This window comes from Rhipicephalus microplus, chromosome 7, assembly GCF_043290135.1.
Source record: "Rhipicephalus microplus isolate Deutch F79 chromosome 7, USDA_Rmic, whole genome shotgun sequence".
Lineage (NCBI taxonomy): Eukaryota > Metazoa > Arthropoda > Arachnida > Ixodida > Ixodidae > Rhipicephalus > Rhipicephalus microplus.
Genome location: NC_134706.1, coordinates 34188928 through 34205082, shown reverse-complemented (window position 1 = coordinate 34205082; position 16155 = coordinate 34188928). Strand labels below are relative to the sequence as shown.

General features: G+C 47.4%; 1 protein-coding gene across 1 annotated transcript in view; it reads left to right on the top strand.

The window, feature by feature from the left end:
• Window positions 1–7960: 7960 nt before the first annotated feature.
• LOC142767146 (japanin-like-RA1) overlaps window positions 7961–16155 on the top strand; it is a 46576-nt gene continuing 38381 nt past the window's right edge. The window contains exon 1 of the mRNA XM_075868364.1: window positions 7961–8053. The gene's annotated coding sequence lies outside the window, so the exon portion shown is untranslated. The remainder of the gene's footprint in view (window positions 8054–16155) is intronic.

Genomic DNA, 16155 nt, shown 5'->3' with positions numbered 1-16155 from the left:
GCGCTTGCGCCCTTTCTTGCGGTGCTTTCTCGATCTCTTCTTATTGTTTTTGCTCGTTTTGTTCCAGCGAGCCCCTTCCAACGACGGTATCTGAGGCAGCGTCTCAGCCATCGTTGCCACTTCCGACACTGATAGCGGGTCATGACGCTCAACCAATCCTATCCGGTTATTCACCCGCTTGTTCATGTCCCGACATTTGGCCTGGCTGGCCGACTCCGTCATCTTTACATTGTCGGTCAGTTGAGGTCGAGCCGAAGTAAGCCCAGCTGCCCAGCACGTGTACTCATTCAACACGATAATCTTCTCATCCGCTGTCTCTTGCGCCGCGGCTTCACCTTGGGCTCTAGTGAGATCTGTCACGGGATGCTCCTCCACTGTATCTCGCGGTCGCTGGGTTGGCGAGGGCTCTATCTTAGGGTCTTCTCTCAAACATTCTGGATCATTCGGCCCTCGCGCCCCGTCGATGTTTCCGATGACGAGATCATACAGGGGGTCGTCATGCATAGAGCAGTAACCTTCCCGCTGAAGTACGGGGTTTCAACCTCAATCTCTGCTTCGGGAAGCATCCGAACCGTACGGTCAAATAAGCAAACCGGTTTCGTTCTGCCTGTCAGCTCACTTTCCCGTACCAAATTTCTCCTCACGATAACCGTGGAGCTACCGGTGTCTCTTAACACCGTAATCTTCTTGCCCGCAACTTTTCCAGGAAGCGTTGGCATTTCCTTCGTGACACAAGTTGGCTGTTTTGTCATTACAGCACCCACAATAGGAATTTTCTCCCCATTTTTCAACTCTACGAATCCATCGGTGACGGCATTATCATCGGATTTCGGTGCTGCTAGCACACAGGATACCTGGTGAGTTTGATTCGCTCCGTTACGACATGCGGCTGCTTTGTGCCCAGTCTGACCACACTTGAAACATTTTAATACCGTAGGGCTCGTAAAAATTGTTCGACCGTTTTTCGCGCGATGACCCACTCGGTTACACAGAAAACATCGCGGAATGCTCTCCGGTGCACGCTTCTTTTCTTCGGGAGCCGATTTCTTCGAATCTTCGGGACACTCTTTCTTGACCTTGGCCAAATTAGTGCCACCTTGCGCTTCCAAGAATTGATCAGCTAATTCAAGCATGTCTTCAAGTGACTTAGCTCTCCTCTCTTTCAAGTACAGCGACAGGCTTGGGTGGCAACTTGTAAGAAATTGTTCTCTAATTAAGAGCTCTCTAAGCTCATCTTACTCCTGCACTGTCCCTGAAAGTTCAATCCATTTGTCGAAATAATGGCAAAGTCGGGCGGCATACTGCGTAGCCGTCTCGCCATCAGCTGGCTTTCCTGTCCGAAATCTGTCCCGGAATCTTTCCACAGTAAATCTAAATCACTTCGCAAAGCAGTTTTCACCTTTGCGTAGTTGGCTGCATCGGTCGGCGTCAGCCTGCCGTACACACTGAGCGCTTCACCACTCAAGCAGGTACTCAAAGCAGTTGCCCATTGATGTTCCGGCCAATTCTGGCTCCTTGCAATCGTCTCAAATTTGTGAAGGTACGCGTCAAGGTCGTCCTTCCTTTCATCAAACGCTACGAGCAGCTTGCTTCGGTTCAAGTGGAAGCCATGATCTTCCCGTTCGCTGCTTTCAACTCTAGCTTGGGCTGGAGTTTCGCTTCGCTGTTGCAAACGGAGCCGCTCGAGTTCTATCTCGTGCTGTCGCTGCCGTTCCCTTTCCTCTCTTTCTTCTTTTGCCCTCTCAGCTGCCAGTCTTTCTCTCTCCAGCTCAAACTTCAATTGCTGCTCTCTTTCTTCTTTCAGCTGTCACTCCTTTGCTTCTCTTTCTTCTTTCGCCCTTTCAGCTGCCAACCTCTCTCGTTCCAACTCAGCTGCTTTTTCTTCCTTGGCTCTCTCAGCTGCCAACCTCTCTCTCTCCACCGCCTCTTTCTCCTTCTGGCTTACGCACTTCCGTAGCTCGGCGCCAGAAAGACCCATCTTCTCACCAAGAGCTACTAACTTTTCGAGATCCATGGTGTCTCGCAAATAAAGTCTTGCCGCGTGCAAAAAGTATCTGCCTAAATCCGTCTATCGGAACACTCTCCTGCGCTCGTTAACGAGAACACTGAACAACACACAAAATCGTTCCGATAGCACTATCAACACTCGAGACTCTTTCTCACTACTTTGGACGCACTGTGCACCAAAAGGTCCTGTCGCGGACGCCAGATTAATTGTCACAGGTCCCGTTAATTTGGGAGGCGATCACCGGGCTAATTCCAAGGGCCGAAGTATCGGCCCCCCGAACCGCACCATGAAAGCGTGGACAATTTAGAAGGGGTCCTTTTTGGCGGCCCAGCGGACGCCGGCTGTGGTCCAAAGAACAAGTCAGAGCCGAGACTTGATAAACAAACAAAATTATATTCTCAATAATGGCAGATCGAAAATATTACACAAGTATGCACACTCCACAATAGTTGAGTACAATATGTCACCAATCAAACAACGTACTACACAGTACAATCAGCCACACTCAAAACAACAGACACAGACAACAATACGCACTACAATGCAGTCGCATGCATTGAACAACCAAGACACTTAAAGACTAAAGAGATAGAAAACCTATTCAGTCCAAAGTTCTTGGAACAAAAGTCTGGACGATACTCTTCCGAGAATCACTCACTCAAAGTCCAGTGTTGTTGTCGTTCCGCTGCCCCCGAAGTTTCTCTTCCAGGAAACCTCGCCGAAGTTTCTCTTTCAGGAAACCTCGCGTCTTCAATTGGCCACTCTACAAGCTTCAAACTTCATCGCCGGAAACACGTCGGCTTCACACGCGCAGCTGTTGCCACGCGTCTTCGCTCGATAGCGGTAGACACACACTCTTGCCTGTAGCTCAAGTCGTCACCCCTCAGGTGGAAATCATCTTCTTCTCCTGCTTTGTCTCTACAGACAAAACCTTCGCTGACTACACGGCGGAATCCATACGCGCTCTGGCGCTAACTTCCGTCTTCTCCTGATCTCTCATCTCCACTGCTCGGTTAAATACCTTCCGCGCGACATTCCAAAAGGTTCTCATCATTTCGTCGGCGCTATGCGCATCGAAGGCTGGGGAGAGGGCGAGACGGTTCGAAGGCCGTCCGCGACGGATGACGCAACCCGGCATCACCCCGCCCCTTTCCTTCTAGAAAATTCTAGGGCCTGCTCGGCCGCCGACACAAGGAGGCCCGTCGGTGAATCCACGCTTCCGAGGGGAGAGGGGCGCGCGCGCCCGGGAAGTCTTTGAATGCTTGTTTTTTTTATCGTTGACCTCGCGGCGTCACTCTGGCGCTTCGTCGCGAGTATTTAGAGGCACGCCCTTTTCAAACGCTCGTTTTGTGACAGCAGCCGAGCACCACAACCCCTACACCACCGCGGCGGACCTTCATTTTCTTTTGTTAACGTAATAACGAGAGAGGAAGCAAGAACTTTACTGAGGTCCTGAAGAAACGGATCATAAGGATCTTAAGGGCTTTCTTGCCAACTAATGCAAGTACGCTTGTTAGTTACCAACTATAGTTTACTTCATAACAGTTTTCGGAAAGTAGAGAAGCATCCAATATGTCAGTATTCGCCATGGCTTCTCATTAGCGAAGCTTCCAAAATGCTAGCTGTGGCTGACGGTGTTCAGAATTTATGATTTAGTTTTTGTAAAGGGGGGGGGCTGCAATCATTCATAATTTCGCTCGTTATGCAATTCCTAATTTGTGGCGCTTCATTATATCATTCGTCTTTTTTGACACCACGCTACATTACTCTTCTACTATGCTAAGTCATACATGTTAAAGTCGTTCATTTCCGGCATGAAGCAATTAAGAGTGTCTTTTTGTGAAGAAGTTTGAAGTACCGGCATGGCCTTATGATGAAATAGTGGTCTGCTATGAACCATTCTCTAACGCCGGTTCTTAGTTCCTTTTTTTTTCTTTCTGTTATTTCACGCCACAGTGACCACGGACACCTAGATGTGGTGGTGGCGGACAACTACGAGAGCAAAATGGTTGTTGTTTTGGTATCACAACAGCTTTCGCTGTTGAAACTTGCTACATAAAATTGTGAATCACCCAATAAGCGATTTCCCAGCCGAAGAAATGCCCCGCTTGTGGCATGACAGTAATCACGACAGTACTTTTGTTGTGTTATCGATGGGAGAAGTGTGCCATGGTACATGGATAGGCCTAATGATAGTGGCATACAATGAAGGTAAAGAATCTCTGCAAAGAGCAGACGTACGTTGTTGGCGCCAAACCTGCATCTTTCCCAAAGGTCGGAACGCTGTCTTTGGCTAAGGCCAATAATAATTTCATTTTACGGCGATACCAATTATTCAGACCCTCAGCGAATTTTGCCGTCGCCGTCATGATACTTTAACTGGTTTCAGTGTGCTATTATGTTTTTTATTGTTCATTTTTAGGTAGCGCTCAATATTATTCCTTTATTTTTTTCGCCGCAGAAGTTATTGAGATGAAGTAGCCGAGGCAATATGCACCTCAACCTCTTTACAGTAAAACAGTTAGTACAGAACAGAACTACCACGTACGCTGTGCATGAAGTCCATATCGATAGCATTGCCCCACATATCGTATACACTTCGCGCTAGTAGTATCCTAGAGTGTTAACGCTAACATAGGAAAGGTAAAGAAGTAAGCGATAAAAATAAGGCAAATCGCTACTGGAGGGTTGGAGGAGGAGAAGTAGGTAGAAATAAAAAAAGATTAGGGAAACCCGGATTTACCTGTTATAAGGTGAAGAAATTTGGGCTGTGCATGTATGAAGTTTTTGTATGGGGTAACAATGTTAATTCACCTGAATATGATTAGGCCTGTTTGTAATGATAATAGTACCAATAAAATCTTAAGCTTACGTTAGTACGGGTCACTGAATTGTTAAAAAAGGGATGTTTTTTCATCAATTCTTGTATATACCACCATCAAAAAAACTCATATAGTTCACATTGTGCCCGGCAATGCTAAAACATGTCAACCCTGCTTTCTCGGGGAAGTGCCCGCACTGCGAGGAAGATTACTGTGACACTTTCCAGATGGTATGCGCATGCCAAAAACCAGCAAACCTCACTTATATACCCGACCTTTCCAGGAAGGACTGGCAGGCATCCCTGCTCGGCTGTTTTCATCTGACGGCCCAACGGGTCTTAGTTGAGCGAAGCAGGACCACGGCCGACGCCAGTGGAATCCCCTAAAGGGAAGCCCACCTAGTTTTTGTGCGGAATGGCTCCTTAAGGACCGCTCGCCCCCCTCAATGTCAATAACTTCTATAAAAAATGTTTTCCTTCACCACCAGCTTTTGAGTTAGCCTAAGACGACTGGAAAGTGAAAGTCCCTTTATTTTTATTCTTCTCATTGTATTGTACCGATGCACGCACCCTCTAAAGAACTCTGCACCTAGTTTCATTTTACATGGCCTCAGTGATCGGATTGCAAGCTGTCTGCGCCTCACGTGCCTTCAGGATCTGCTCAGGTATGACCAGATGATGATTTCTTGGGATGGGGTCATAACTAGGCACCCCATTGACAAGCCCCAGTTAGGTTATCGCAATGCCATCACAGCTTCCCATATTTTCGCCATCTGTGATGTCACGATGACCTCATGAGGTGACATCGCATTACTATGAAAACTTTTTGCATCCCTTGCGTTGGCGCCTATGGACCCTTTTCGTGTTTGATAGGGCATCTAAAGTTTTTGCCTCGACAACTAGAACCAACTGGCATCGTAAAACTTAGACGGCCTTTGGCACAACTAACAAATCGGAAGTGACCGAGAAAGAAACAAAAACATGCATGAGATTAAACAATGGTAGCACAGAGTAGTATGACATGTTATCTTTCGTACCTGCCCCATGCTGGTGACATGGGAATGAAGACTATTGCAATTTTATTGAGTGAAATATTTGGATCACTTTAAGGCGGGAACCCTTGGAAGTGACAGAAAGACCGTCTGCTTTATTACCAGATCCGCGGCGAGAAAAACGTGAAGATTACCCTACGTTTTCTAAGAGAACCGCATTATGGCTATACTATACCCTATGCAGACCAAAAATCTAAAAATTACCGAAAGATTTGGGTAATTTTCCTACGGTTGGCAACACTAATGCACACACTTTCAATAGACAGTTTTAGTTTCGCGTACGTAGAAGGTTTGCGTACGTCGAACTTCACCGTGTAACATGTTAAAGAAGCCCAGGTGGTCGAAATTTCCAGAGCCCTCCACTACGGCGTCTCTCGTATTCATTGGGGGGTTTTGGGACGTTAAACCCCACATATCAATTGACGATAACAAGATTGCGTGTCGAGAGTTCGCTACCGCAGTGTTTATGATTCCCAGCAGATGAAGCTATGTGGTAGCTCTCAGCGCGCGTCGCATACGTGTAGCTAAAAACGTTTCTGATGGCGTGCGCGTAAAACAAGTACTCGGACTTTTTATCTTTTTGCGTACGTGAAGTACCTACGTACGTGAAATTAAAAGTGCCTATTTATGCTTGGTAGCGTGAAACACGCGTTGGGTGTATCGGGGTAGTTGATAGGGATAAATGTAGACATGCTGGCCATAATGAACATACGTGAAACAAGTGTTGTGCTCACTGGATGCATGGACACTTCGCCTTTGCTGGGAGACCAGATGGCCGTAGTGGGTGAGCTGGATGGTAGGTGGGATGTCTCATTGATGGTGTCTGCAAGAGATGTCACGCGGAGTTTTCGTCGATCATTACACGTGAATGTCCGATTATGACTGCTTTGTTTACGACTGTAATTACGTTCCTTATAAATGCTTGTTTCAGAGAGCTTTCGAATTCTAGCGGTACGACACTTAACATGTTGTAGGACACAGTGCGGCGTGCGATGTTTGCGGCCCCGACTAAATTATCGAACAACTTCAGCGTCACCATCCTCGATTTGCCTCAGAGAAACAAGTACGCATAGCGGCAACAGGATGATGGGCTTCTTTCTGTGCAGGTGCTATCACAGCCCCATACACATTTCTCGACGGCACACAAGGCAGTGAAAGCCCTCTTGTGTTTCTTGAAAAAGACGGGTTTGTGTGAACGCGCCTGACTTGCAGTGGAGTTCTACACGCTGCAGTGAATTCACTGTCTCTATATCCATTCCTTTTCCTTCTCCTTCCTCTTTCTCATTTTTTTTTTCTTGTCTCCGTCCCGTAACCCCCAGTATAGGGTAACCAACTGGATGTCATGGTCAACGCCTTTGCCTTTTCTCTTTCTGTCTTCTACCTTTCAGCTTTACATATCAATTCTCCTTCCTAATCTGTAGGAGTTTCTTTATAATGAAGCCTTATTCCCAATTGTGTTTTTTTTATTCTTACACTGATTACTTGATTTTTGTTAGGGGTTTTCAATCATTTGATATAGCGCACATTGCAGAAACCGTTAGTTTCATGCGTGTGTTTAGAAAAAAAGTGTAACAATTTAGAGTATCAGGTACTCTACATGGGAGGACAAAAAGCCGTCTCGAGGGGAACTCTCACCCTAAAGGTGAAGTGGTAGCCATAACCTGTCAAGACATAAACCTTGCGGGATTGATTTTCCAACAAAAAGATCTGTGAATCGTGCCTCAAGCTGGCGCTGTACGCTAATGAATAGTGCTGCTAGAATTCGCGCTAAAAAGACAACGGTAATACTTTTGCTGTCAGTGAAAATTCACATGTGTTCACAGTTCTGTGGCTTTAATTAAGAACGAAATGTTATAATATGCAGTGACATTTTATTGCAATAAAATTATCAACCTTGTATGGGTATATAATTGTCATCCATCTCTCCTAAAGCTGTCTTCCTCTTGGTTAGTCACACATTTCCTCGACACATTTTTTTTATTAGACTGTTAAAAAAGAGTATCGGTTGCTTTTTTAATGAGTGCTCACTTGTTCCTCGCTATATAAAGAGCCATCCCAACTTCGTGCTCATAGAGTCCACTGTGGGAGCGTATGTTCGCTTTCTCAGGAAAAATTAGAAGAATCTTTGCTAAAGGACTGCATAACCGTTTTTGAGACAGGTGACTCCTGCTAGTAAGTTTGCTAAACCACTCTAAAGGTTCACAATTTGACGTGATTCAACTGATTCACGTTGTAGTTTTTCTCGCTTGTTGTCAAACAGGCCCTCCAACAATTTTGTGCGTTTCAATGAAATGGTGCCATTATCAGCGCATCACGCTTCACGAATCTCATGCCTCAATTTTTAGTAGATTAAGTACGAGCTGAGTTTCAGCAATTGGTAACACGCTTTAACTACTTTATCTCTCCTTTAGTAACAGTGAGCGCGCTGAAAGCAACGAAAAGAGGGGGATGACAAGGGGCAAGAATATGCGTCCCTTCATAAGCGCGCCTCATGTCCTTTAGCGTTTTCTTTCCTTGGTTTTAGGGGCGAAAGCTCCTTATAGCAGCACCCGATCGTCCCTCGTAGCCATTGTAGTGTGTAACAAGTATAACATTTTGACCTCCAAGGTGGTGCCGGTGAGATATTTCTTTTCTGTGTTGTTGAACAATAAAAGCTAGTGCTCAATGTACATGCCAATTACTGTTAAGGGGGAATGAGAGACAGGAACATTTGGCTTTCAGTTAACGCGCACGCTGTGATTCCCATTAACAGCCATTGGCGTGTAGATTGAGCACTATCTGACAAGAAAGGTTTGCTACGTGATACTCGCTGGTTGTAACCTCCTTAGTTTTAAAAAAGTTTTGCGAGGAATGAGCCGCAGTGCCATGAATAAAATGAACTATAATATACCAAGAACTTGAGGTGGTTAAAATTGGCAAATAGACCCGAAGCGCAAGCCGTAAGAAAGCTTGCGTGTGCCACTTGTCGTTCAGTTCTTGGAATGTACGCTGGATGAGGGTGCTTCTATATGGGGAATATATGATGAAAAGATGTGAGATGTGGTACTTGGAGTGTTGAATAGATGGACGAACGGACACACAGACAGATGCATGGATGGACGCACGAACGGACGCAGGGGCGGATGCATATACGAATTCAGGGACGGACACACGAACAGACACACGCACGGACGGGCGGATGGACGCATGGACGGTCACACAAACGGACGCATGAACGGACGGAAGCGAAAACGAATGGACGGATGAATGCTTCGCTCCACTCTCCATCATTCACTCCGTGGATATTCCGCCATTTTTCTTCGAACGTGCGGCTCACATTCAGTGTGATCGCGAGTACGCGTACAACGCGTAAGGTAACACGGCGGTCTGCCCACGATGGCCACGGTAACGGCGCAGCTTGCGCTGCTGAATTCAACTAACCACCACGGATGCGGGTATATGGCGTAGAAGAGAAAAAAAAGCAGCAATTTATGGCTGACTTTGAGAATCGGTTGTCAATCGTAAATCGCGTGCCGCGCTATGGGAGCCCCGACTATCACTCGGTGGCTCTTTTTAGCTATGTACAAATAGTGTTGCAAGGCCCCTTCGAAATATGCGAAGTAATATTATTTGATTCATTTGAATAAAAGTTGCGTTAGTGCCAAGTAATGGCAAAATAATTCAAATATATCATTATATCTAGAAAGAGCAGGGTGAAGGCACCCTTCGCGACGTCGCTCCTGAGGTCTTCCGGGCCCTCATTCTCACGGCCTGGGCTGTCGCCGAGGTTACCATAGGAGTCTTAAAATAGGGACCCTCCCTACTTTCTTTATATTTTCATAATAAATGTTATCATCATCATCGCCACCGCTGATGCGACGATGGATGCTATGAGCGTCCCCTTTATAACGGGGTGTACATGTTTGCCACGAGACTCGCAAGAAAAAATAAAAAGAAAGCTTTCTTTTTATGTTGGCCTATATACTTCAATTAATTAAAACACCACTTTGTAAACTGAACCTCTACCGGTTTTGTCGTGTGTTTATAAAAAGTGGTTAACAATTTTGAGTACTAGGTACTCTACTATGGGAGAGCATAAATCCGCAAGCACTATGAAATATATCGCATAAAAGTGACTGCAGGTCTCTCTCTGCTATGCCCTTAATGCTAGGAACGCAAGCAAATAAACGATCAAATATTCATATTTGCGATGGGTCTGCACGCAATGCAGCTTACTCAAGTTTTTTGTTCGCAAATGTTTCGGTTCTCCACATGTTGTTTGCGTTGCTGCTTTTAAATTTTGTGACCTTCTATTTTGTTTTGGTTAAGCTCCTCCTACTTTGTTCTTGTTGACCTTTTGCTCTGTCATATGCTTTGATTGACGGGTAGTTAAATGTCATTGTTCTGAGTTATGACCTTTTATTCTTTTTTTAACCACACGCACGCAATGCGTGCTTTGTTGGTGGTATTGCGCATAGATGTGTCGCTCGTGCGCAGGCGAGTTGAGCCTCGAGAACCACGGGTCGGACATGTGACTTAAAGATGCTTCGCCCCTAAAAGTGCTCGCAATTGAAGCCACAAACGTAAACAGGCACGGCAATCAAGATTCAAGATTGTTGTGAGAAACGAAGAAGGAGACCCGGACCCGATCGTCTGGCTGCCGATAGTTATAGCGCGAGAACAAAACGACGACACAGAGACAAGAAGGAGACAAAGGTCTCTGTGTCTCTGTGTCGTCGTCTTGTTCTCGCGCTATAACTATCGTCATGCCATACCAACTAGCCCAAGCTGCCACACTTCTAAGTCTGGCTGCATCGAAGGTCAACGGAACAACTGAGTGAACCAGCATCCGCGGCTCGTGCTCGTGCCCGCCGCCCCATCTTCCTCCTTTATTAGCAACACACTCCCGCGGCCATCAAACTCGCGGCAATGTTCGGGTGCACAGCGGCAGAAGTTCGGGCGGACATTTGCGAAATAGATGCGAACGAGTGAAGGGGGGGGGGGGTGTTACACATAGACGATGGAGCGCTTGCCAATGACTATGTTGCTTGGGTAGGCGGTGGCTTGTCTTGCGGTGGAGGTCGTTCATGCTCGCTGTAGTGTCCAGATGAATTCGATGTCACGTTGTTTGGCATTTCGCACTTCTTGCGTCGCTTGCAGGAAGAAGAGTCGGCTTTCGGCCTGCTTTCGTAGACTCGCGAGGCTTCTTCATACTTTGCGTACTTATTCAAAGTCAGCCGTTCGTGATATTACCTCTCACGTCTCTGTAGTGGTTGTGTGATTATGCACTCTTTGACCACTTCGGGTGTCAGGCAGTCATTGGCGTGTGCCTGGCCCGCAGGTGCTTCTGAGCTGCATGAAGACTCCAAGATCGACGACGATTTTTCTTCCTCGCTTGTAGAGGATGACGATGAAGCTGAAGCGTTTTGGTTCTGTCGTGCAGTGACGTCTCCAAGGGTGGAAATCTAGGCAGCGCTCGGAGGCAGTAGAGGTATGTCTACTTGCTCTGTGGCTGGTAGCAGATTGCCGGCGTCCGTATCGGCGTCCATCTCGGTGTCCATCTCGGCGTCGTGAAGGCTGACGCACATCGATCTCACGTTTTTGGGCGCATGAGTGTGAAGAATGACGGCGTTTTTGGAGTCATCGCCATAGACATCGCTGCAAGAGTTTTCAGACGGCTGGTCTATCCCGGTGCGTCCTGCTTCGCGAGAGTCCTTGTTTCTGTCGGTTTCCAGCATGAGGCTCGTAAAATAGTTCTGGAGCGGTGTCGTGTAGCGATTGTACACCATGCGCAGGTCCTTTGTGCTAGGCGCTATCTTGTGGTATCCTGCGGCGTCGTACATGGTCACGTGGTGCAAATACTCAGTTGAGCACGGCTTGTAGCAGCGCTGCTGCTTGCACTCCCAATCGTCGACTTGCTTCGGTTTGAGGGGATACGAACTGGAGACCCTTCCGCCAGGATTAGGCGTCAGGCACATGTGGGACGAGAAGTAGGACTCCGCGTGTCGCAGTTTACGAGGCGAGTCCTCAAGGTTCACGGTGCCGCGCGACGGATAGTACATGTGTTCGCCCTCTTAATCGGGTAAGTAGGACAGCCCTGGCGAGCTGCAGCTCAAACCGCAGGAAACCGGGTCTTTGTGGTTGATGCGCATTGAGATCTCCATGGCACACCTAGTGAACGAGTTTTTGCACTGAAGTGCCGTGGATCGCGTGGAAAGCGGCAGGATTTTCGGCGGGCGCTAAAAACTCGTTCAAGTTGTGGTTGACGTTGAAGTCGGGAGACCACTGGAAGGCGAAGTCATCGCTCGCTTCGACGTCAATGCGGGAGGAGTGCTGAGGCCGGTTGAAAGCGAAGTCATGGCCTCCGGCGACGTCGAGGCGAGAGAAGTCGTGAGGCCCGGCGCAAGCGAAGTGGATGCCTGCAGTGATGTCGTTAGAGAGGTGTCCAGAAGCCGGTCGAAAGCGAAGTTGCGGCCCGAGCTGACGTCGGTACGAGAGCAGTCGTGAGCGTGGTCGAAACAGAAATCACGGGCCTAGGAGGGGTGGTAGTGGAACCTTGTGCGTGATCTTGTTGTACCGAGGCACTGTTGGTACGCTGTGAGCAGTTTGTTAGGTTGTTGATGTCGCACAGCGAAGTTAAATGTCGTCCCGCGCATCGGCGGCAATGCAGGGTTTTGGCGGTGTGGCAATGGGTGGCGACATAATTGCGTTTGGCACAGCGAAAGCGCAGCTTTTCTGCGTGAAACCTATTCCACATTTCTTCAAGAGGAAGACGTTCGGAGTTATCCTGGACAGTGTCTTCGGGAGGCAGTGTGTTCAGGAGAGATGCACAGGATGCATGGGTGCGAGTACGAAGATCAAAGTTCTGCTGATAAAGCCGCAGTGGAGGGCAAGGGTGGCTGACGGGCCTGAAAGTATCGCTGCGGAGGCCTCCGGCTTGTAATGAGATCAGTTCCTGGAGATCGCTTTCCTCCTGTATTTCTACTTCTACTTTGATGAAGCTCAGGAGTTCTCTAACTTGTGACTATGACTGGGCTCCTTGAGACGCCGTGGCGGGCTCGGTCAGCATGGATTCCTTTAGCCGTTGGTGATACAGGATGCTAAGATCCGTAGGCAACGCCTTTAAAGGGCCACTCACCAGACTCCCAAAATACAAAAAAAGAGCGCAATATTCTTTCCTGATATTTCTCGTCCTTCTAGGTGCACTACTGTGACGTAGACCATAGTTCCCATGACGTCTACAGTGTACATGCTCTCGATTCGTTGATATACGCAAAATATTGCAACATGCATGTATATTGATATTATAGGGGCCGTACCAATATCACATGTGATTTGTCTCTTGCACTGCTTTGCCATGCAGCCGCCCATCCATTCTCCCATGTCTCGCATGAACATCGTTCAAAATGAACCGATCAAACTTCATTTTTTTGTGTTTACAACTGCGCAAGCGGTGATAACAGCGTGCAGCCGAGAAGTGCGAAATCCTTATAGTAACTAGCGCTTGGTGCTGATATTGTTCACGGGCATTCAAAAAATAAGGGGCGAGGAGGATGAAGCGTGTGTATGAAGGAGAGAAGAAAATCACCCCTCGTCTTTAAACGCGGGGTGGTGAGTGGCCCTTTAAGACAACACCCCGCAGAACCATGAAGAAATTCACCGGGAGAAATTCTAAGACCTTCAAGGGCGTTGATGTGGGATGTGGCTTCATCATGGACATTTCTTAATAGTTTCACGTCTGCAAAACGTCTGACTTGTGCGACTGGCAACAAACTGTCGAGATGGTCATCGATTACCCTGTCGTGGCGACCCAAGCGGTCCGACAGGATCTGAATGGCGACGTCATAGTTTGCTTCGGCCAGGCAAATACCTTCAATGGCTGCCATCGCTGCCCCAGTCAGGTACGTCAATAAGTATTGGAACTTGTGAACTTTCGGGATACAGTCATTGTTGTGGATACTTGCTTGAAACTAGTCCTAAAATCCTTGTCAGTCGCGTTGTTCGCCTGAGAAACTCAGATGTGCAGCTTGGGCAGTGCGATGCGACACGGTGTCGTGGGAGTCGGAAAACCGGGCGAAAGTATAGTCGTGGCCGGCTTCGATTTGCTTGCGAAGGAAGTCACTGAGTGGAGCAGCTGTGACGTCGACGTATGTGGTTGGGAATGGCAGCTGCGGCTCGGTTGCGCGTTGAACCTTTCCTTTAGTGCAGATGACCCGATCTTCGTATTCGCTCGTGGTTGTTAAGTCTGCCTCGAGGCCCTCACCGTGTAGCGCAGCTTGAATCTTCTTGTTGAAGGTGATGAGGTGGGCGTGTTTTGCCACAATGATGTCGATGACCTCCTGTAGCCTGTGAGCCGGGGTCATCGAGTCTGCCAGTAGCGTGTCGATATTGCCTTGGGGATGCTCTGAATGGTAGAAGCCGCGTTGTACTCGGAGTTGGTCTACTGTCGAAAGTCCAGGGCCAGACGACCGGGCGGGTTTCGTCACCAGAACAAAGTGTGAGAAACAAAGGAGACCCGGACCCGATCGTTTGGCAACATCCAAGCTGAACGGAACATCTCAGCGAGCCAGCGTACGTCCGCGGCTTTCCTGCTTGATTGCTTGTTCCTACATGATTTGGCTCGTACGTACTGATTATGGGGGATTGGCCATTAAACAGGCTGTTATTGTAATGGAGAAAAACAAATTTCAAATTTTAATGAAGAAAAATAATTAGTCATCTAAGGAATATAAGAGTGGACAATCATAAGGTTAGTTGCGAATAAAGGAGGTAAATAACCAATAATTGAAATGAATAAATGAATGGTAATTCCAAGGAACTAGAACTTTACTACACAAAAAAGAAAATTTAAGAACCAATCCTTCTTGTGTCTCTGAGAAATTAACAAAGTGCTACGCAGACGCTCCTGTTGCTGCGGCCCAGAGAAGAAGCTCGTGGTCATGCCCGCCGCCTCTTCTTTCTCCTTTATTTGCAACAGTCATATTAGCGATTGCGATGCGAAACAACACTTGCAAATTGTAGAGTGTGCAACAAATTACGCAGCGCAACCATTGTTGGTGCGCCGTTGGCTTTATGACAGAGCTTAGCAGCAGTGCCAACTGCTCAGGCCACGTGGTAACGGGAACACAGTACATAAACAGTGCTGATACCGCAACTTGCCAAACACTTTAGAAGTTTTCAGAGATTAAAAATTTATTAAAAGTCTACTGAGATTATTACTTACAAATTGTGGTTTTGGCGTGTATATCCCTAGGACATACATGCCCGATGCCCGCTTGCGTGACTCGAGGCTAGTACCTATTTTATCTAATCTCTGCACAGAATTTCAGAACATTACTTTGAGAACACTGCTATTCGCTACACACCAGTCACGGGGTTGTATTTTGCAGTGGTAGTATACAGGACCGAAAAAATTGTTGCAGCTACTGACTAGTGGTGCGAAGGCTTAGAAAACAGTGAAGATGGTGATTTTTCCCTCCTGCTTCTTCTTCGCACACTCACCCACCTTTCCTGCCACTTTGTGATACTATACTGTTCATCGCCATATTATGTCATAACATCCCCCCCTCCTTTGCCTCCTCCGCAGCCTCACTTTTTTATTCCATCTCCTTGTCATGCTCTATAGTGTACGGGGCTATGCAATGTTTACCCTTTCCACCTATTCTTTCCTTCAAAAGCAAGCATTGCCCAACTATCAGGCTGCTGGCGGTTTTACTGAAAAGTTATTGGGTTATAAACTAACTGCCCCAACATATGCACTATACTTTTGCCAGCTTGTATGCGAATCCACAAAAAATGGCAGCATATCCACGGAGTGAGTGATGGAGAGTGGGGCGAAGCATCCGTCCGTCCATTCGTTCTTGCTTCCGTCCGTCCATGCGTCCGTCTGTGTGACCATCCATGCGTCCATATAAAAGTCGGAGTAAGCTCGGATTAATCCGAGCTTTCCAGTAACAAGAGGTGTTCGCCAGGGATGCCCAATCGCACCAGTGCTCTTCGTTCTTTCCATATATCTTCTCCTTTGGAAAGTGGCAAAGTGCCCTAATATTCAGGGCTTTCCAATGACAGGTCTGGAGTCAGTTAGCATCACCGCTTATGCGGATGACATCTCTGTGTTCGTGTGAAACCAAGCCAGTTACCGCGCTTTTTTAGAGCTGTTCGAAGAGTATGCCAGTTTATCGGGTGCTTTCCTGAATGCGGAGAAAAGCAAAGCCCTTCGTTTCGGTAGCTTCTACGGCTCTTTGCCGGGTGGTATTCAATACGTGGATGCCGTAAAAGTCCTCGGGGTATACGTT